Raw genomic sequence first — 14,879 nt, 5'->3', positions numbered from 1 at the left:
GCCTGTAGTTCTTCAGGACATTCTGATCCAGCCCTGTTTTCTTTAGGAGTGGTGTCACCAGTGCCTGCTTGAGCTGAGGAGGCACAGTGCCTGACAAGAGTGACGAGTTCACAATCTCTGTGATCACTGGTCGATTGACTGAGATTTCAACCATTTGATACTGTTTTAGTGTTAGTTGTTGAGTCTGTGTAGATCATTGAGTATTGCGCATAATATTATACACACATACTTCCGCGACGGGGATATCATTATATCAAAAGAGCTGCATCTTACCACTGCCCTAGCAGACGAATTTTCTGATAACCGCTAATTTTCTTAAAGACGCCGTTACTCGGTTTGTGTCACTCAGGGCCGGACCAAATTAGTTGTAAGGGGGGGGTTCCTCCTTTTTTGGAGGGGCAAATCAGCGAAGTGGCGAAGCCACAAGCGCGCGCCTGCAACTGAAGCAGGCGCGCGAACTAGGGGGGTCCGGGGGCATGCTCCCCCGGAAAATTGTTGAAAAACGGTTAAAATCTGTGCAATCTGGTGCATTCTGGGCCTTGTTTTGAGGGTTAAGAGCAGCATTGTTTTGGTGCTAAAACTAGTAAAAGTCAAAGCAAGGTACATGCTTTTTCCAGGGGTGGGGTTCCGGAACCCCTGGAACCCCCCCCTGGGTCCGGCCCTGTCACTGTCAGTCATTTGTTGTATTTTTGATTCAGAGGTACACAACAAAATGCTATTGCAGATACAGACTGAGAGTCGCATTGAAACCACAAACTGACAACTAATCTTTCATCATGTGTGTAAAAAAAAGGAAAGTTGGTCACACGGGAACTGGGTGTGTGGTGAACGCATGCTAAATAGCCATTCAATTGAACTGTGTCATTTAATACTGTTAAATACCATTGCAAGTGGGATCCATATGGTTAGAATTGCTTATTTTGTGAAATATTCCATCGTTCTGTAAACCTCATGTGAGAGAGAAATTTAATTTTTACGCCCTCACGGCAAAGCCATTAGGGGCATGTTTCGGCCGGGTTTTAACCCGACTTTAGATACACAAGTGTAAGCGTGTTTAGGTGGTATCAGCCATCTGCATTTATGGCAGAATGACCGAGGTCTTTTACGTGCCACTGTGGTGACACGGGGGTAGGAGATGAATACCGTCTCTGGGTCTGTACATACAGTTGACCCGTGTCCTTCCCGGCCCGGCTTTGAACCAGCGACCTTTCGGCGATCACAAGTCCAGTACTCTACCACCTCGTCTTCCCGGGCCCCCGAAATCTCATGTGAGGCGGAGTAGGGCTTTACTGAGACTCTCACACAAACATGGCATTTCCACAGAAAGAGGTCAAACGTACTTAAAACACAGCTGATATCCTCTAACAGAACGTCACGGCTTATCTGCCCAAACTGCTTGCTCATAATAATAATAAAGAACACTTATGGATCGCCCCTTCTCGCCAGAGCTCACGGCGATGTACAATAGCAGCACACACACACACACACACACACACACACACACACACACACACACAATATGATTGCAATACTGTTAATACAGTTAAAATAAAGCTTCTATCCCCTCATAACCATCTTGGTCTATCCCCACCGATATACATGTACAAACCGAGCATTCACCGAGTTACCACGTATGTATATATATATGTAAATATACAGATACTGACAAAATCATGATAGGCTATACGTGGCTCAGGGTCAATCTAGTGAGTCAGTGATCGCCTTTACCGAAAAGTACCGGTATTTTACCGGTTTCTGTGTAAAAAAAAATACCGATAACGAAGTCTACCGGTAGTCCCATCGAATTTGAATTTAACTGACAATTAACTGTAGGTATCAAAATAAAGTTGTTGTCAAAATAAAGCTGTTTCTTTGTCACTGATCACACGCTGCCGTGACCAGTTGACAAGTTCTTGTTCGATGTATTCATCTTGCCTTAATTGTGGTTTATACTGGTCAGTTATTTGAGCACTATAGTGCATTCGCTGAATGTAAGGGTTCAGTACAGTGAGTGAATTAATTTATGTGTATAACCCCGAGAGTACCAAACGTTGTTACTGGATAAAATTACAATAGTAAAAAGGCATACTCATAGACACAGATCACGGACTTGGTAAGCTTGTGGATGAAAACGTTTGCTGGAAATAAGACATTCCACAACAGAGAGTTTATGGGAAATATACAAGGGAGAATTGACGGATGGACACACTACAGTGCAGTTAAGAAACTGAAATAACACCGCCGCAACCACAACGGCCACACCCACCGTGTGGCAAAACAAATACAAGAGGAAGGAGAAGAAGCCAGAGAGATAGTAACACCTCTACCACAAACCACCACCACCAACATAACAATCAATGAGACAATATGCTTGTCAATCGTTTTCCTGTTGAACATTACTTTGAGAACTTTAAACAACGTTGGAACGCTCTTGGCAAACACTTTCCTTCTCACTAAACCGCTGACTTCTTGAACATTTCTGAATCTCCTCCATTTTCCTTCCGAACATCGTCTATTCAACAAGCATTCAAACTGAAAATCATGAGCAGGTTAACCTTGTCAGAAAGACAGTCAATCACAAGAGTACGTGCATGTGCAATTGCTGGCAAGGTACCCAGGCGACTACGGTAGGCCTATTTTAACTTCTTCTTCTTCTGCGTTCGTGGGCTGAAACTCCCACGTACACTCGTGTTTTTGCACGAGTGGATTTGTACGTGTATGACCCCGCCATACGCCGCTTTCGGAGGAAGCATGCAGGGTATTTTCGTGTTTCTATAACCCACCGAACTCTGACATGGATTACAGGATCTTTTCCGTGCGCACTTGGTCTTGTGCTTGCGTGTACACACGAAGGGGGATAAGCCACTAGCAGGTCTGCACATAAGTTGACCTGGAAGATCGGGAAAATGTCCACACTTAACCCACCAGGCGGCCGCGGCCGGGATTCGAACTCACGACCTTCCCGGCGACTGATCAAGTTAAGAGGCCGACGTCTTGCCACCCCGCCACAGCGCCCGTCCCGTACTTTAACTGAAACGGGACTACAGTGTGCATTGGCTTTGCCCGGTGAGAACAGGATGTGTCATGACTCGACTGCCAAGTACCCGCGTACCTTCTTCCAAAGAGGGTCAGAGCAGCACTTACCCTCATTCGTTGCTTCTTCCCCGAAAATACCAATGACCCCGGATATTCAGGTTCAAAACTTGAGGTCTTGCGGGTGTCTTTATTAGTGTCAACATGTTTTTACAGCGAGACTGACTGCCGTAGTAAATTAATATACAAGGGTGCTGCGTGTTTTCAAGATCAAGCACGCATGCAATAGCTGGTCGAATAATTTGACACCCAAAAAGGGAATATGGAGTTGGAAGAAAACACTGAAAGGAGACATGACCTGTGAAAAAAACGCACTTTTGTACGAATAAGCACTGATCAGATGAGCCCCCCCCCCCCCCCCACGTTTGTACGAAAAAGCACTGATCAGATGAGCCCCCCCCCCCCCCCCCACGTTTGTACAAATAAGCACTGATCTGATGAGCCCCACACCCCCCCCCCCCCCGCCACCCCCGAGCGATTCTGTCACAGTTTAGTCAGTAAAGGATTTTTGCCCGACCAATACCAACTACATGTACCATTCAGTTTGGCCTTGCAATGCCCCTGTGATATTACCCCACCAAAACTAATAGTGAGAGGCCTGTCAGTGTTTCTGTGGTGGATGGCCCAAGGGCATTTGTCTTATCTCCTCTGTCGGTGTCAGTGTTCTACCTCTAGCACTTTACCGCGTAGACACATACGTCACTTCCCTGCACTTTTACCGGCTCTCATTCCAGTTAAGTTGTTGTTGTAGTTTGTTCAGCATGCATGTCCGAGGCAGAACATTCCGGCCGTATCGTGGTGTCCCCACAAGTAGGACAAACACGTTGTTTTGTAAGGTTACAACACGAGTCGGGGTTTTGTTTGTTTTTGTTTCGTTTGTTTTTTTATTGCAGTAAAGATCCAGCGGATGAATATGAAAGGACAGTGACACGAGCCAAGCTCTGGCGTGTGTGTGTGTTTGTGAGAGTTTCGTACGCGATAGAACTCACTCTTGCGGCTGCTTGTGAAAACGAAAAAAACACAGTAGCCATTCATTTCTGCATTTACTGTACAGTAAGATTGATCGGCCGATCATCAAGGATTCCCACAGTCCATGATTACTCCACCTCATGCAAATGGAAAACCCGTGACTATCTAATGTTAAACAATTGCCGCCGCCTGGATAAACTTGATAAATAGATAGATGAAACTAAAAGTTTAGGACGAGGACTGAACAAGAGGGTCAACAGCCTGTGCTGAACTCTACGGACTTCTGTTTGTACCATTTCTTATAGTTCTGGGGTATGGGTGATTGTGATCGTGATTGTGACGGACAGAGAGAGAGAGTGTGTGTGAATAGAATAGAATATAGAATAGAATAATGTTTATTGTCATGAACCAGTAAAGTTATTGACACAACAAACAACAAAATAATGCATTATACAATGCTAAAACAATCCGTAACAAATTTGCCAAGACGAACTTGAACTTCGTCTTCTAAAAATAAGTTACTTGGATTTTTGTTGGCATATTTCATATTGATATGTGAAGCATCTTCTTTAAATTCATCCCTTAAAGGCACAGTAAGCCTCCCGTAAACCATCACCGATACGGTCAGGCTTTTACACACAGTACAAACACCCTTCCATTTGAACGCTCACCAAACGGGAACGGCATCCTAGGTGGCCTACGTAAAGAGCGAGCAATTTTCAAAGAATTTATTTTTGCGTGGTTTATCTTACCCCTGAGCCATTGTGAACCCGTGTGATCCAGTTTCCCTTTTTCACAATGTAGTCGTCAGTTAGTCATTTGAATGCGACTCGATGATGTGAGCTTATTTACAATAGCACGTTTTTATGCACGAAACAAACGGCTGTGGTTCACAAGAACTCCAGCGATGGCTTTTGACTGTTGAGAGGAACGGCGATATGCACTGATAAACCGTCGTCTCAGTGCTACGACCCTTGCGTGACCTTGCTTCCGGGCTTTTCTTTTTTCAAACTTTCACAACTTTGAATTGTACGGATCTTGTCTTGATGAAAAAAAAATTCTTTTATGATTAAAGAATGTTTGTGTAACAAGCTGTCAATTTATTATTTAGATTTTAAAAGTTAGGTCTAGCGCAAAAACGCACCACGGTCCAAAAACATTTTGATTATCATCGATTCACGGCTATCGCCAGTTTACATCGATAGAATGAGACCCGAAGGGAAGTAACTCATGTGTGACCCGAGTTCAGGATGGGTCCAAAAAGTGTTCGAGACAATCTGCAAAATTAATTCTTTAAAAATTGCTCGCTCTTTACGTAGGGCACCTAGGATGTTCCCGTTTGGTGAGCGTTCAAATGGAAGGCTGTTTGTACTGTGTGTAAAAGCCTGACAGTATCTGTGATGTGATGGTTTACGGGAGGCTTACTGTCCGGGCGTGATTTCCCGTATCATAACAGCCGTCCAGCACCAAAACGAGGCGCCATTGTTGTTGGACCAAGTCCACGAAAATAAATTCTTTGAAAATTTCTCACGCTCGACAGAAAGCAGCCAGGATGTTCCCGTTCGGTGAGCGTTCAAAGGGAAGTATGCTTGTACTGTATGTAGACGCTCGGGGAGCTCTGTGATGGTTTACGGGAGGCTTACTGTGCCTTTAATTTAACATATTTATTGCATTTATCTAGAAAATGTATTTCATCTTCTATGACATTGCATTCAATACAAAGACGATTTTCTTTAGGGATATTCTGATGTCTTCCACTTTCAATTTTTAAGAGTGTGTGTGTGTGTGTGTGTGTGTGCGTATGTGCGTGCGTGTGTGTGTGTGTGTGTGTGTGTGTGTGTGTGTGTGTGTGTGTGTGTGCGGTGTGTATGTATGTGTGTGTGTGTGTGTGAGTATGTGTGCGCGTGTGTCAGTGCGTGCGCGTGTGTGCGAATTGTATTTGCTGTGTTTTTGAAGATGAGCGGCAAAACGTGCGACAGTTTCTCTTGCCGTGTGTATTATGAGACTGGTTTAAATCAAACTGGCTTCATTAAAAAGACAAGAAATTTTGTTGATTAAAATCAACAGGGGTCGAAGCCGTGTTATAATAAAAGAAGCAGTGATGTACGGATACATATGAAAGCCGTAAGCAGTTGTCCCGCGAATGTTCTTCATGAACATGTAAGAGCTGTCATGCAAAGATGAAGTGGTATTAATATTATTAATATCCATTGCACAAAATTCTATTTTGTCTTCCAGTTGCAAATGGAGATCGGATTTTCATGTAGATTGATGCATCTTGTCTGAGAAGTAACCTGTCATATGCTTCTGCTGACCGTGAAGCAAATAGGGGCCTACATCGAGTCATATCTTTTCTGAACCGAGAGTCTACATTGTAAAGTCTGTTTCGCAAGTAGGCTACACGTACATTGAAAGCCATATTTTTGTGTCTCTTGCATGTCACTGAATCCATTTCTGCCCTCAGCAAAAAGCCATGAAAATGCCATTTCCTCTCCATTTTCAATGTCGCCGTATAATTATATTCACAGGGCTATGTTTAGATCTCTGGACATACAACATAGGTGAAGTGTGTGTAACTCGTTCAAGGCTTGACTGAGATGCAGAGTTATTAGCAGGAACCATAACTTCATGTTGTGTTTCTTTAAAGCGAGTTTTGTTCAAAATCCAAACAAAAACTATCACCATGTGACTTGCTTAGCTTTGATCCAGCGTTGTGCAAGTCCAAGTCTGCGTAGATTGGATTATTGGCTTTTAACCACTTTAAAGCGAATAAAATGTTATCAGGTGAAACTTTATGTTTGGAAATAACTCTAGTATATCCATTTTGATATCAGATAGATATACGTGTACGGTTTCAGTTTGATGCAGAGGAAGTTGGTTAAGAATATCCGACACACAGTTCACGGGTAAATGCAAAACACTGCCACGCTCACAAAACTGACCACCTGGCAGTCAGGAAAATCTGAAGTTTGCAACTTGAATTAACTTTTTTTCAGAAAATGTGAGACATTTGAGAACCTCTGGAATAGGATCAAGTGTTATTTCTATGAAAACTTGCATGCATTGCCCCTTTTGACTGGGGTGAATGACATGTTAGGCACAAGACAACATTTTTGTCAAGTCCCAAACTTTGCCTGAATTTATCCATACTATATTTGCTTTTCCATGAGTAACACTGTTTTTCAAACAAACATCTGTGACAGGAGTGGCAATGGAAAGATGGTCTTTGTCTGATTGCAACTTCATAGTTATAGTTATGCAGAGGGGAAGTGAGGAAGCTGTCCTCTTCGTTTGTTTTAACTTCACAACTATTTGCTACTTGATGCAGATCAAAAATAGGCCGTGAAAAGTAGGATATGCGCCAAAATGGCTGCGATCTGCTGGCCCATGTGAATGCGTGATGTATTGTGTAAAAGAATTCCATCTCACACGGCATAAATAAATCCCTGCGCTTTGAATATGTGCGCGATATAAATTGCATAAAATTAAAAAAAATTAAAAATAAAAAAATAAATCCCTGCGCATAGAACTGTAACCACGGAATACGCGCGATATAAGCCTCATATTGATTGATTGATTGATTATTCAGTTATTCTGGAGAAAAACCGAAATGCTGGAGAAAAACTGTCTTTTCTGCAGCATTTCTGCATAATGTCATCTTTCGCCGAAGCAACGTCACGTTTTTTACTGCAGTAAAACAGTTTTTCTGAAGCATAATGTTTACTTGGTTTTCTGCAGCATTATTGCAATTAACCTTTTCTTCAGAATAGTCTGTGACAGTTTTTCTGGAGAAAAACGAACGACCTTGTAAAGTAGCGTTGGTATTCGTCGCCCCCTGGGATAGTATAATAGTTTGTAACTATTGATAATTCTGGATGAGTCCATCTCTCAACAGAGGGGGGCTCGCGTGCTCCAACATTATAATGAGCCAATACAAAATGCTGCAGAAAAAGTGTGAACAGGTTTTCTGCAGTAAAACAACAGCTCCGTTTTACTGCAGCATTCTTGATTTCAATTTTACTGCAGTAAAATGTTTTGCTCCAGAAAAACCCGTTGCTTCGGCGAAAGATGACATTATGCAGAAATGCTGCAGAAAAGACAGTTTTTCTTCAGCATTTCTGTTTTTCTGCAGAATAACTGAATAATGCCAAAATGCTGAAGAAAAAGTGTAAACAATTTTCAGTAAAACAACATCACCGTTTTACTGCAGCATTCTTGATTTCAATTTTACTGCAGTAAAACTGTTTTACTGCAGAAAAAAACGTTGCTCTCGCGAAAGATGACATTATGCAGAAATGCTGCAGAAACAAAAAGTTTTTCTCCAGCATTTCTGTTTTTCTGCAGAATAACTGAATAAAGTCATAATCCGCTAAGGATACCACCCTCTCTCTCTCTCTCTCTCTCTCTCTCTCTCTCTCTCTCTCTCTCTCTCTCTCTCTCTCTCTCTCTCTCACACACACACACTGACACACACACGCGCACGCACACACACACACACACATACGCACACGGACGCACGCACCCGCGCACACTTTTGTTTTCCACAATACTGTCAGTGGATGAACCAAAACTACCGCACGAACAACTGTTCAAAGAAAATGCAGCACACGTTACAAAACATTCTGACGAGAGTTTGACATTTTCCAAAAAAACAAAACATAGTCATCTTGGCTGAGATGACGCAGTGACAGCGGAGAGGGTGGGTGTGGTGGGCCGGGGTTTTGGAGGGTGGTAGGGGGACTTCTTTCTCGCCAACAGCCTTGTACAACAGCAATTACCCAAAATAAATGTGCAAGCAGACATCAGCGAATGCAGAGACTGGCAAACTGTTAGCAACGTACGCGCCTTTAGAAATGTCGTTCATACAATGACTGACTATTAGGGTTTAACGTCCTCTTAGACCAACTGGTCTATATTGGGACAGGTATTGGTAATACGTTGAAGATATGGTGTGATACTTTGATTCGAACAAGCCCGCTGTGGCTGTCTTCTTCGACACACCAGCATTGGGTTTGTCTCGTCAAAGTATCGAAATACGATCATGATAATCGGAGACGAGAGATGATGCATGCGTGGCTTCGTGTTTTCCAAGCCCTGAGACTTTCGCTGTGAACGTGGGATCTTTTTCGTTCCCATGTGTGCACACGGGGGTGTTCGGACACCGAAGAGAGTCTGCACAAAGTTGACTCCGAGAAATAAATCTCTCGCCGAACGTGGGGATCGAACCCACGCTGATAGCGATCCACTGGCTACAAAGCCAGCGCGCTACCAACTGAGCTACATCCCCCCAAGTTCATACAATGCTTCTAGTCCCTGCCATTGAAGACCGCAAACAAGTCCTAGAAAAAAAAAGGTCTCACAACATGCGGAGTCTCAAAAGAGTGGTGAATTTACAGATGTTATGACACACACAAAACTATCTGAGAGAGCAGGGTCTTTCAATAAAGAAGTGAACGGTAGTGGGCGGGGTGGGGGAGGGGGGGGGGGGGTTAAAAGGGGGTTCCAATGTATACTTAAACGCAAAGGTCAAACAAGGGATATGTTATGCTGCGCCAGCATACTAAGTACTGGTGGACGCGAACGCCTGCGTGGAAAGATCATATACAGCACACCATGTACTTTACATGCATACCTCGTTTTCATTGTTCAGAGCCGGAGCAAGCGTTACACTGAATCCTCACTAATGTACGTAAACTTTCCTAACAGCCACTGATACTCATACGACTAAGAACAACAATACAATGCAACATCTTATAATATATCATACAATTATCGACACATATAAATCTCCCTTCTTATCCACACAACTCGTTTCAGCAAAACTGAGAGCTGTCGATCTGCAAACAAGTAGGCGGCCTACACTCAAAGTAAAATCGCCCTCTTGTGGTTGAAAACGTGCTTCACTTGAATCGGGTCGATTCTTTCTTTCTTTATTTGGTGTTTAACGTCGTTTTCAACCACGAAGGTTATATCGCGACGGATAGGGTCGATGAAAATGCGTGAATAATATCGTTGTGGCAAGTACTGTTCTAAATTCTGTAATATTACGGGCTGCATGTTGGTGTGTTGATTAATCAATACATGTAGTTGGAAGTCGTGCTGCAGTTCACGTGGTTGTATTGACACTTCGCACAAGATCACCTTAAAGGCACACTCCTTCCCGTCAAAACAGTTCCGGATCAGCGTCTCAGATCTGACCAGGCCGGCTTTTAAATGGGATAAAACCAAGCGTCCGCTTGAACACATACGTACAATCAACATTTTGTTTTTTTAAGTTGGAATGTTTTGATAAACTGATTTTAAATTAATTCATTAAAAACAAGAGGCGAAGCCTTCACGGCTCACGTAAGAAATCGACAAACAGTAACACAAACTCAATCACTCCGTCACACATACACACACACAGTAAGCATACCGTCGCGATATAACCTTGAACGGTTGAAAACGACGTTAAACACCAAATAAATAAAGAAAGAAAGAGTAAGCATAAGTGATACGGTGCAAGAGTGCGAGACACTAGATCTAGATCTGTCTGTCTGTAGCCTACATTTTACATTTAGTCAAGTTTTGACTAAATGTTTTAACATAGAGGGGGAATCGAGACGAGGGTCGTGGTGTATGTGTGTGTGTGTGTGTGTGTGTGTGTGTATGTGTGTGTGTGTGTGTGTGTGTGTGTGTGTGTGCGTGTGTGTGTGTGTGTCTGTCTGTCTGTGCATGTGTGTGTGTAGAGCGATTCAGACTAGTACTGGACCGATCTTTGACATTTTACATGAGAGTTCCTGGGAATGATATCCCCGGACTTTTTTTCATTTTTTCGATAAATGTCTTTGATGGCGTTATATCCGGCTTTTTTTAAAAGTTGAGGCGGCACTGTCACACCCTCATTTTTCAATCAAATTGATTGAAATTTTGGCCAAGCAATCTTCGACAAAGGCCGGACTTCGGTATTGCATTTTAGCTTGGTGGCTTAAAAATTAATCATGACTTTGGTCATTAAAAATCTGAAAATTGTAAAAAAAATATTTTTTATATAAATCGATCCAAATTTACGTTCATCTTATTCTTCATCATTTTCGAAATCAATTTAAAAACACTTTCATCTTATTCCTTGTCGGTTCCTGATTCTAAAAACATATAGATATATCAGGGCCGGACCAAGTTCGTTTGAGGGGGGGGGGGGGGGGTTCCAACCGAAGGCAGGGGTCCAAAGTCCACATTTTTTTCTCTGAAACGGGTACATTGGATGGCCAGGGGGGGGGGGGGGGTTCTGGAACCCCAGGAACCCCCCCCCCCCCAGATCCGGCCCTGGATGTGTTTGGATTAAAAACACGCTCAGAAAGTTATAACGAAGAGAGGTACAGAAAAGCGTGCTATCCTTCTCAGCGCAAGTACTACCCCGCTCTTCTTGTCAATTTCACTGCCTTTGCCATGAGCGGTGGACTGACGATGCTACGAGTATACGGTCTTGCTGAAAAATTGCATTGCGTTCAGTTTCATTCTGTGAGTTCGACAGCTTGACTAAATGTAGTATTTTCGCCTTACGCGACTTGTTAGTACTTACGGGGCCACGACTGCCAGATGGCCAGATCGAAACTGCGCTTTCGACAGCGCTTTCGACAGCGCTTTCGACAGCGCTTCCTCGCGCAGACACAGGAAACACACTGTGCAGATTAACCTGTAGGAACTCTCCTTTGGTATCTTCTTTATCTATTTTTCTGGAGCTACGAAACCGAACAATGTGAAAGCGTGTTCTCCGAATCGGCGAACTGCAGCTCGGTGATAACTGTATCTATACCACAATCCTTCACGCGATCTGACCTAACCTTGACCCCTGACCTGGTCTACATATCATACACGACACAAACCAGTCAGCTGTTTTTACCCCCCCAAAACCCCCCACCACCCGTTTTCTTTGGATACACACTTTAACTACATACGTGCCGACGAAATGTTGATCATTGCTTCAATACTTTGAAGCTGTTGCTTGGATAATAACCAGGTAAAATTAGTATTTCGGTGTTCAGTCAAATGTTAAAGTTTCTATCACATATACACACACACACACACACACACACACACACACACACACACACACACACACACACACACACACACATACACACACGCACAGACAGACAAAAGTTAGCATCGCATAGGCTACACTTACGTGAGCAAAAAAATCGGATTGGGCACAGTGAGCACCCATTATGTTCATTTTGGGTATGTGTCAAAGTGGAGGGCTGGTCTTATCCCCTATAAAACCCTGGCCAGATCTGAGATGGTCAGCAGGACTGTTTACACGGAAAGGAGTGAACATTTGAAAAGGGATTCCTGGGACGAGGTGCACGTGAAAGTTACCAACCGGACGGGAGTCAGCCGCGGTGTTGGATTGGTTGAACTTAGGATTTGTTGTGATTTCAACCAATCAGACCCCGCGGTTTGTTCTCTCCCGTTTGAGAGGCACCCACTTTCCCTTCGTGCACCTCAGCCCGGTACCCGTTTAGATGCATAACCAATGAAGGCAAGTGACCTGTAACACGACTGTCAACTCATGATTAAAGGACCCTAACAGGCTTTTTTTTTGGGTGTCAAAACTTGACGCGTTCATTTGCGTTTTGGCGTGACTTAGGTTAAAGGCCAACATCCACAAGAATTTTTCTCCTGGAGCGACCTAAACTTGAACCCGAGGCAGTTCGCCAAAAAGAACCGCCGATCACGAGAAAAGCATGCGTAGCGCATGCGAGACGATTTGCAAGCCAGCCAGCGCAGCAGCGGGTGGGGATTTGGTCTCGGCAAAGAAACAAACAATGCAGTGTTTGATCTCGGTGAGACTGAAAGAGAGACAGAGAGCACGAGAGAGAGCGACAGGGACACAGTGATTCAAGGCGCACAACTCTAGTAAAGTTGTCGTAGCACGTCCGCCTATGGCCAAAGTGATCCGGGTTCGATTCCCGGCATGTGTGGTCTATGTTGTTTTTGAGTCACTTGAGAAAAAGTGACTCTATGTAATCGGTCAGTGTTAGTCTGTCCGGCCGGCCGTCCGTCCGGCCGTCCGTCCGGCCGGCCGGCCGTCCGGCCGTCCGTAGACACCACCTTAACGTTGGACTTTTCTCGGAAACTATCAAAGCGATCCGGCTCATATTTTGTTTAGTCGTGACCTCCAATGACCTCTACACTTTAACGATGGTTTCGTTGACCTTTGACCTTTTTCAAGGTCACAGGTCAGCGTCAAAGGAAAAATTAGACATTTTATATCTTTGACAAAGTTCATCGGATGTGATTGAAACTTTGTAGGATTATTCTTTACATCAAAGTATTTACATCTGTAGCCTTTTACGAACGTTATCAGAAAAACAAGGGAGATAACTAGCCTTTTCTGTTCGGCAACACACAACTTAACGTTGGGCTTTTCTCGGAAACTATAAAAGTGACCGGGCTCAAATTTTATGTGAACGTGACTCCCAGTGACCTCTACACTTTGACGTCTGCTTTGGTGACCTTTGACCTTTTTCAAGGTCACAGGTATGTCTTGAAGGAAAAAAATTGAAATATCATATCTCTGAAACTATTCATCGGATTTGATTCAAACTTTATAGGATTATTCTTTACATCAAATTATTTACATCTGTATTGTGTTGTGAATAGCAATTTCTTCCTGTCCATCTGATGCCTCATATAATATTCAGAACTGCGAAAGTGACTCGATCGAGCGTTTGCTCTTCTTGTTTGTTTTTTTTTTAATTCTTGTTTACTATTGTTTATTATGAACGTTTTAATGTTTTATTTTACTCTAATAATTTTTTTAATTGTGTAAAATAAATAATTTTTTTTTTTAAATCCACGTGCACAAGACAAAAACTTTCATACTGGGGGAGCGAGCCAGTCTGAAGAGTACTCGGGTCCAGTGCCAGCATTTTTACATTTAGTCAAGTTTTGACTAAATGTTTTAACGTAGAGGGGGGAATCGAGACGAGGGTCGTGGTGTATGTGTGTGTGTGTGTGTCTGTGTGTGTCTGTGCGTGTGTGTGTGTCTGTGTGTGTCTGTGCGTGTGTGTGTGTGTAGAGCGATTCAGACTAAACTACTGGACCGATCTTTATGAAATTTGACATGAGAGTTCCTGGGTATGATATTCCCATACTGTTTTTCATTTTTTTGATAAATGTCTTTGGTGACGTCATATCCGGCTTTTCGTGAAAGTTGAGGCGGCATTGTCACGCTCTCATTTTTCAACCAAATTGGTTGAAATTTTGGCCAAGGCAATCGTCGACGAAGGCCGGGGTTTGGTATTGCATTTCAGCTTGGTGGCTTAAAAATTAATTAAGGACTTTGGTCACTAAAAATCTGAAAATTGTAAAAAAAATCATTTTTTTCTAAAACGATCCACATTTACGTTCATCTTATTCTCCATCATTTGCTGATTCCAAAAAAACACACACACACACACACACACACACACACACACACACACACACACACACACACTTTGGTCATTAAAAATCTGAAAATTATAAAAAAATATATTTTTTTTATAAAACGATTCAAATTTACGTTCATCTTCTTCTCCATCATTTTCTGATTCCAAAAACATATAAATATGTTATATTTGGATTAAAAACAAGCTCTGAAAATTAAAAATATAAAAATTATTATCAAAATTAAATTGTCGAAATCAATTTAAAAACACTTTCATCTTATTCCTTGTCGGTTCCTGATTCGTGAAAGCGAAATTACAACATTTAGTCAATCTGTCGAACCCACAGAATAAAACTGCACGCACTGCAGTGTTTTCAGTCACGAGAATAAAACAGCTTCGTCA

The 14,879-nt window shown here is 42.8% G+C and overlaps 1 long non-coding RNA gene across 1 annotated transcript in view; it reads left to right on the top strand.

The window, feature by feature from the left end:
- LOC138959445 (uncharacterized) overlaps positions 1-14,879 on the top strand; it is a 37,029-nt gene that overhangs the window by 5,531 nt on the left and 16,619 nt on the right. The gene's annotated exons all lie outside the window — the stretch shown is intronic.

The sequence above is a fragment of the Littorina saxatilis genome, linkage group LG2, assembly GCF_037325665.1.
Source record: "Littorina saxatilis isolate snail1 linkage group LG2, US_GU_Lsax_2.0, whole genome shotgun sequence".
Lineage (NCBI taxonomy): Eukaryota > Metazoa > Mollusca > Gastropoda > Littorinimorpha > Littorinidae > Littorina > Littorina saxatilis.
This window is presented reverse-complemented; position numbering and strand designations above follow the sequence as displayed.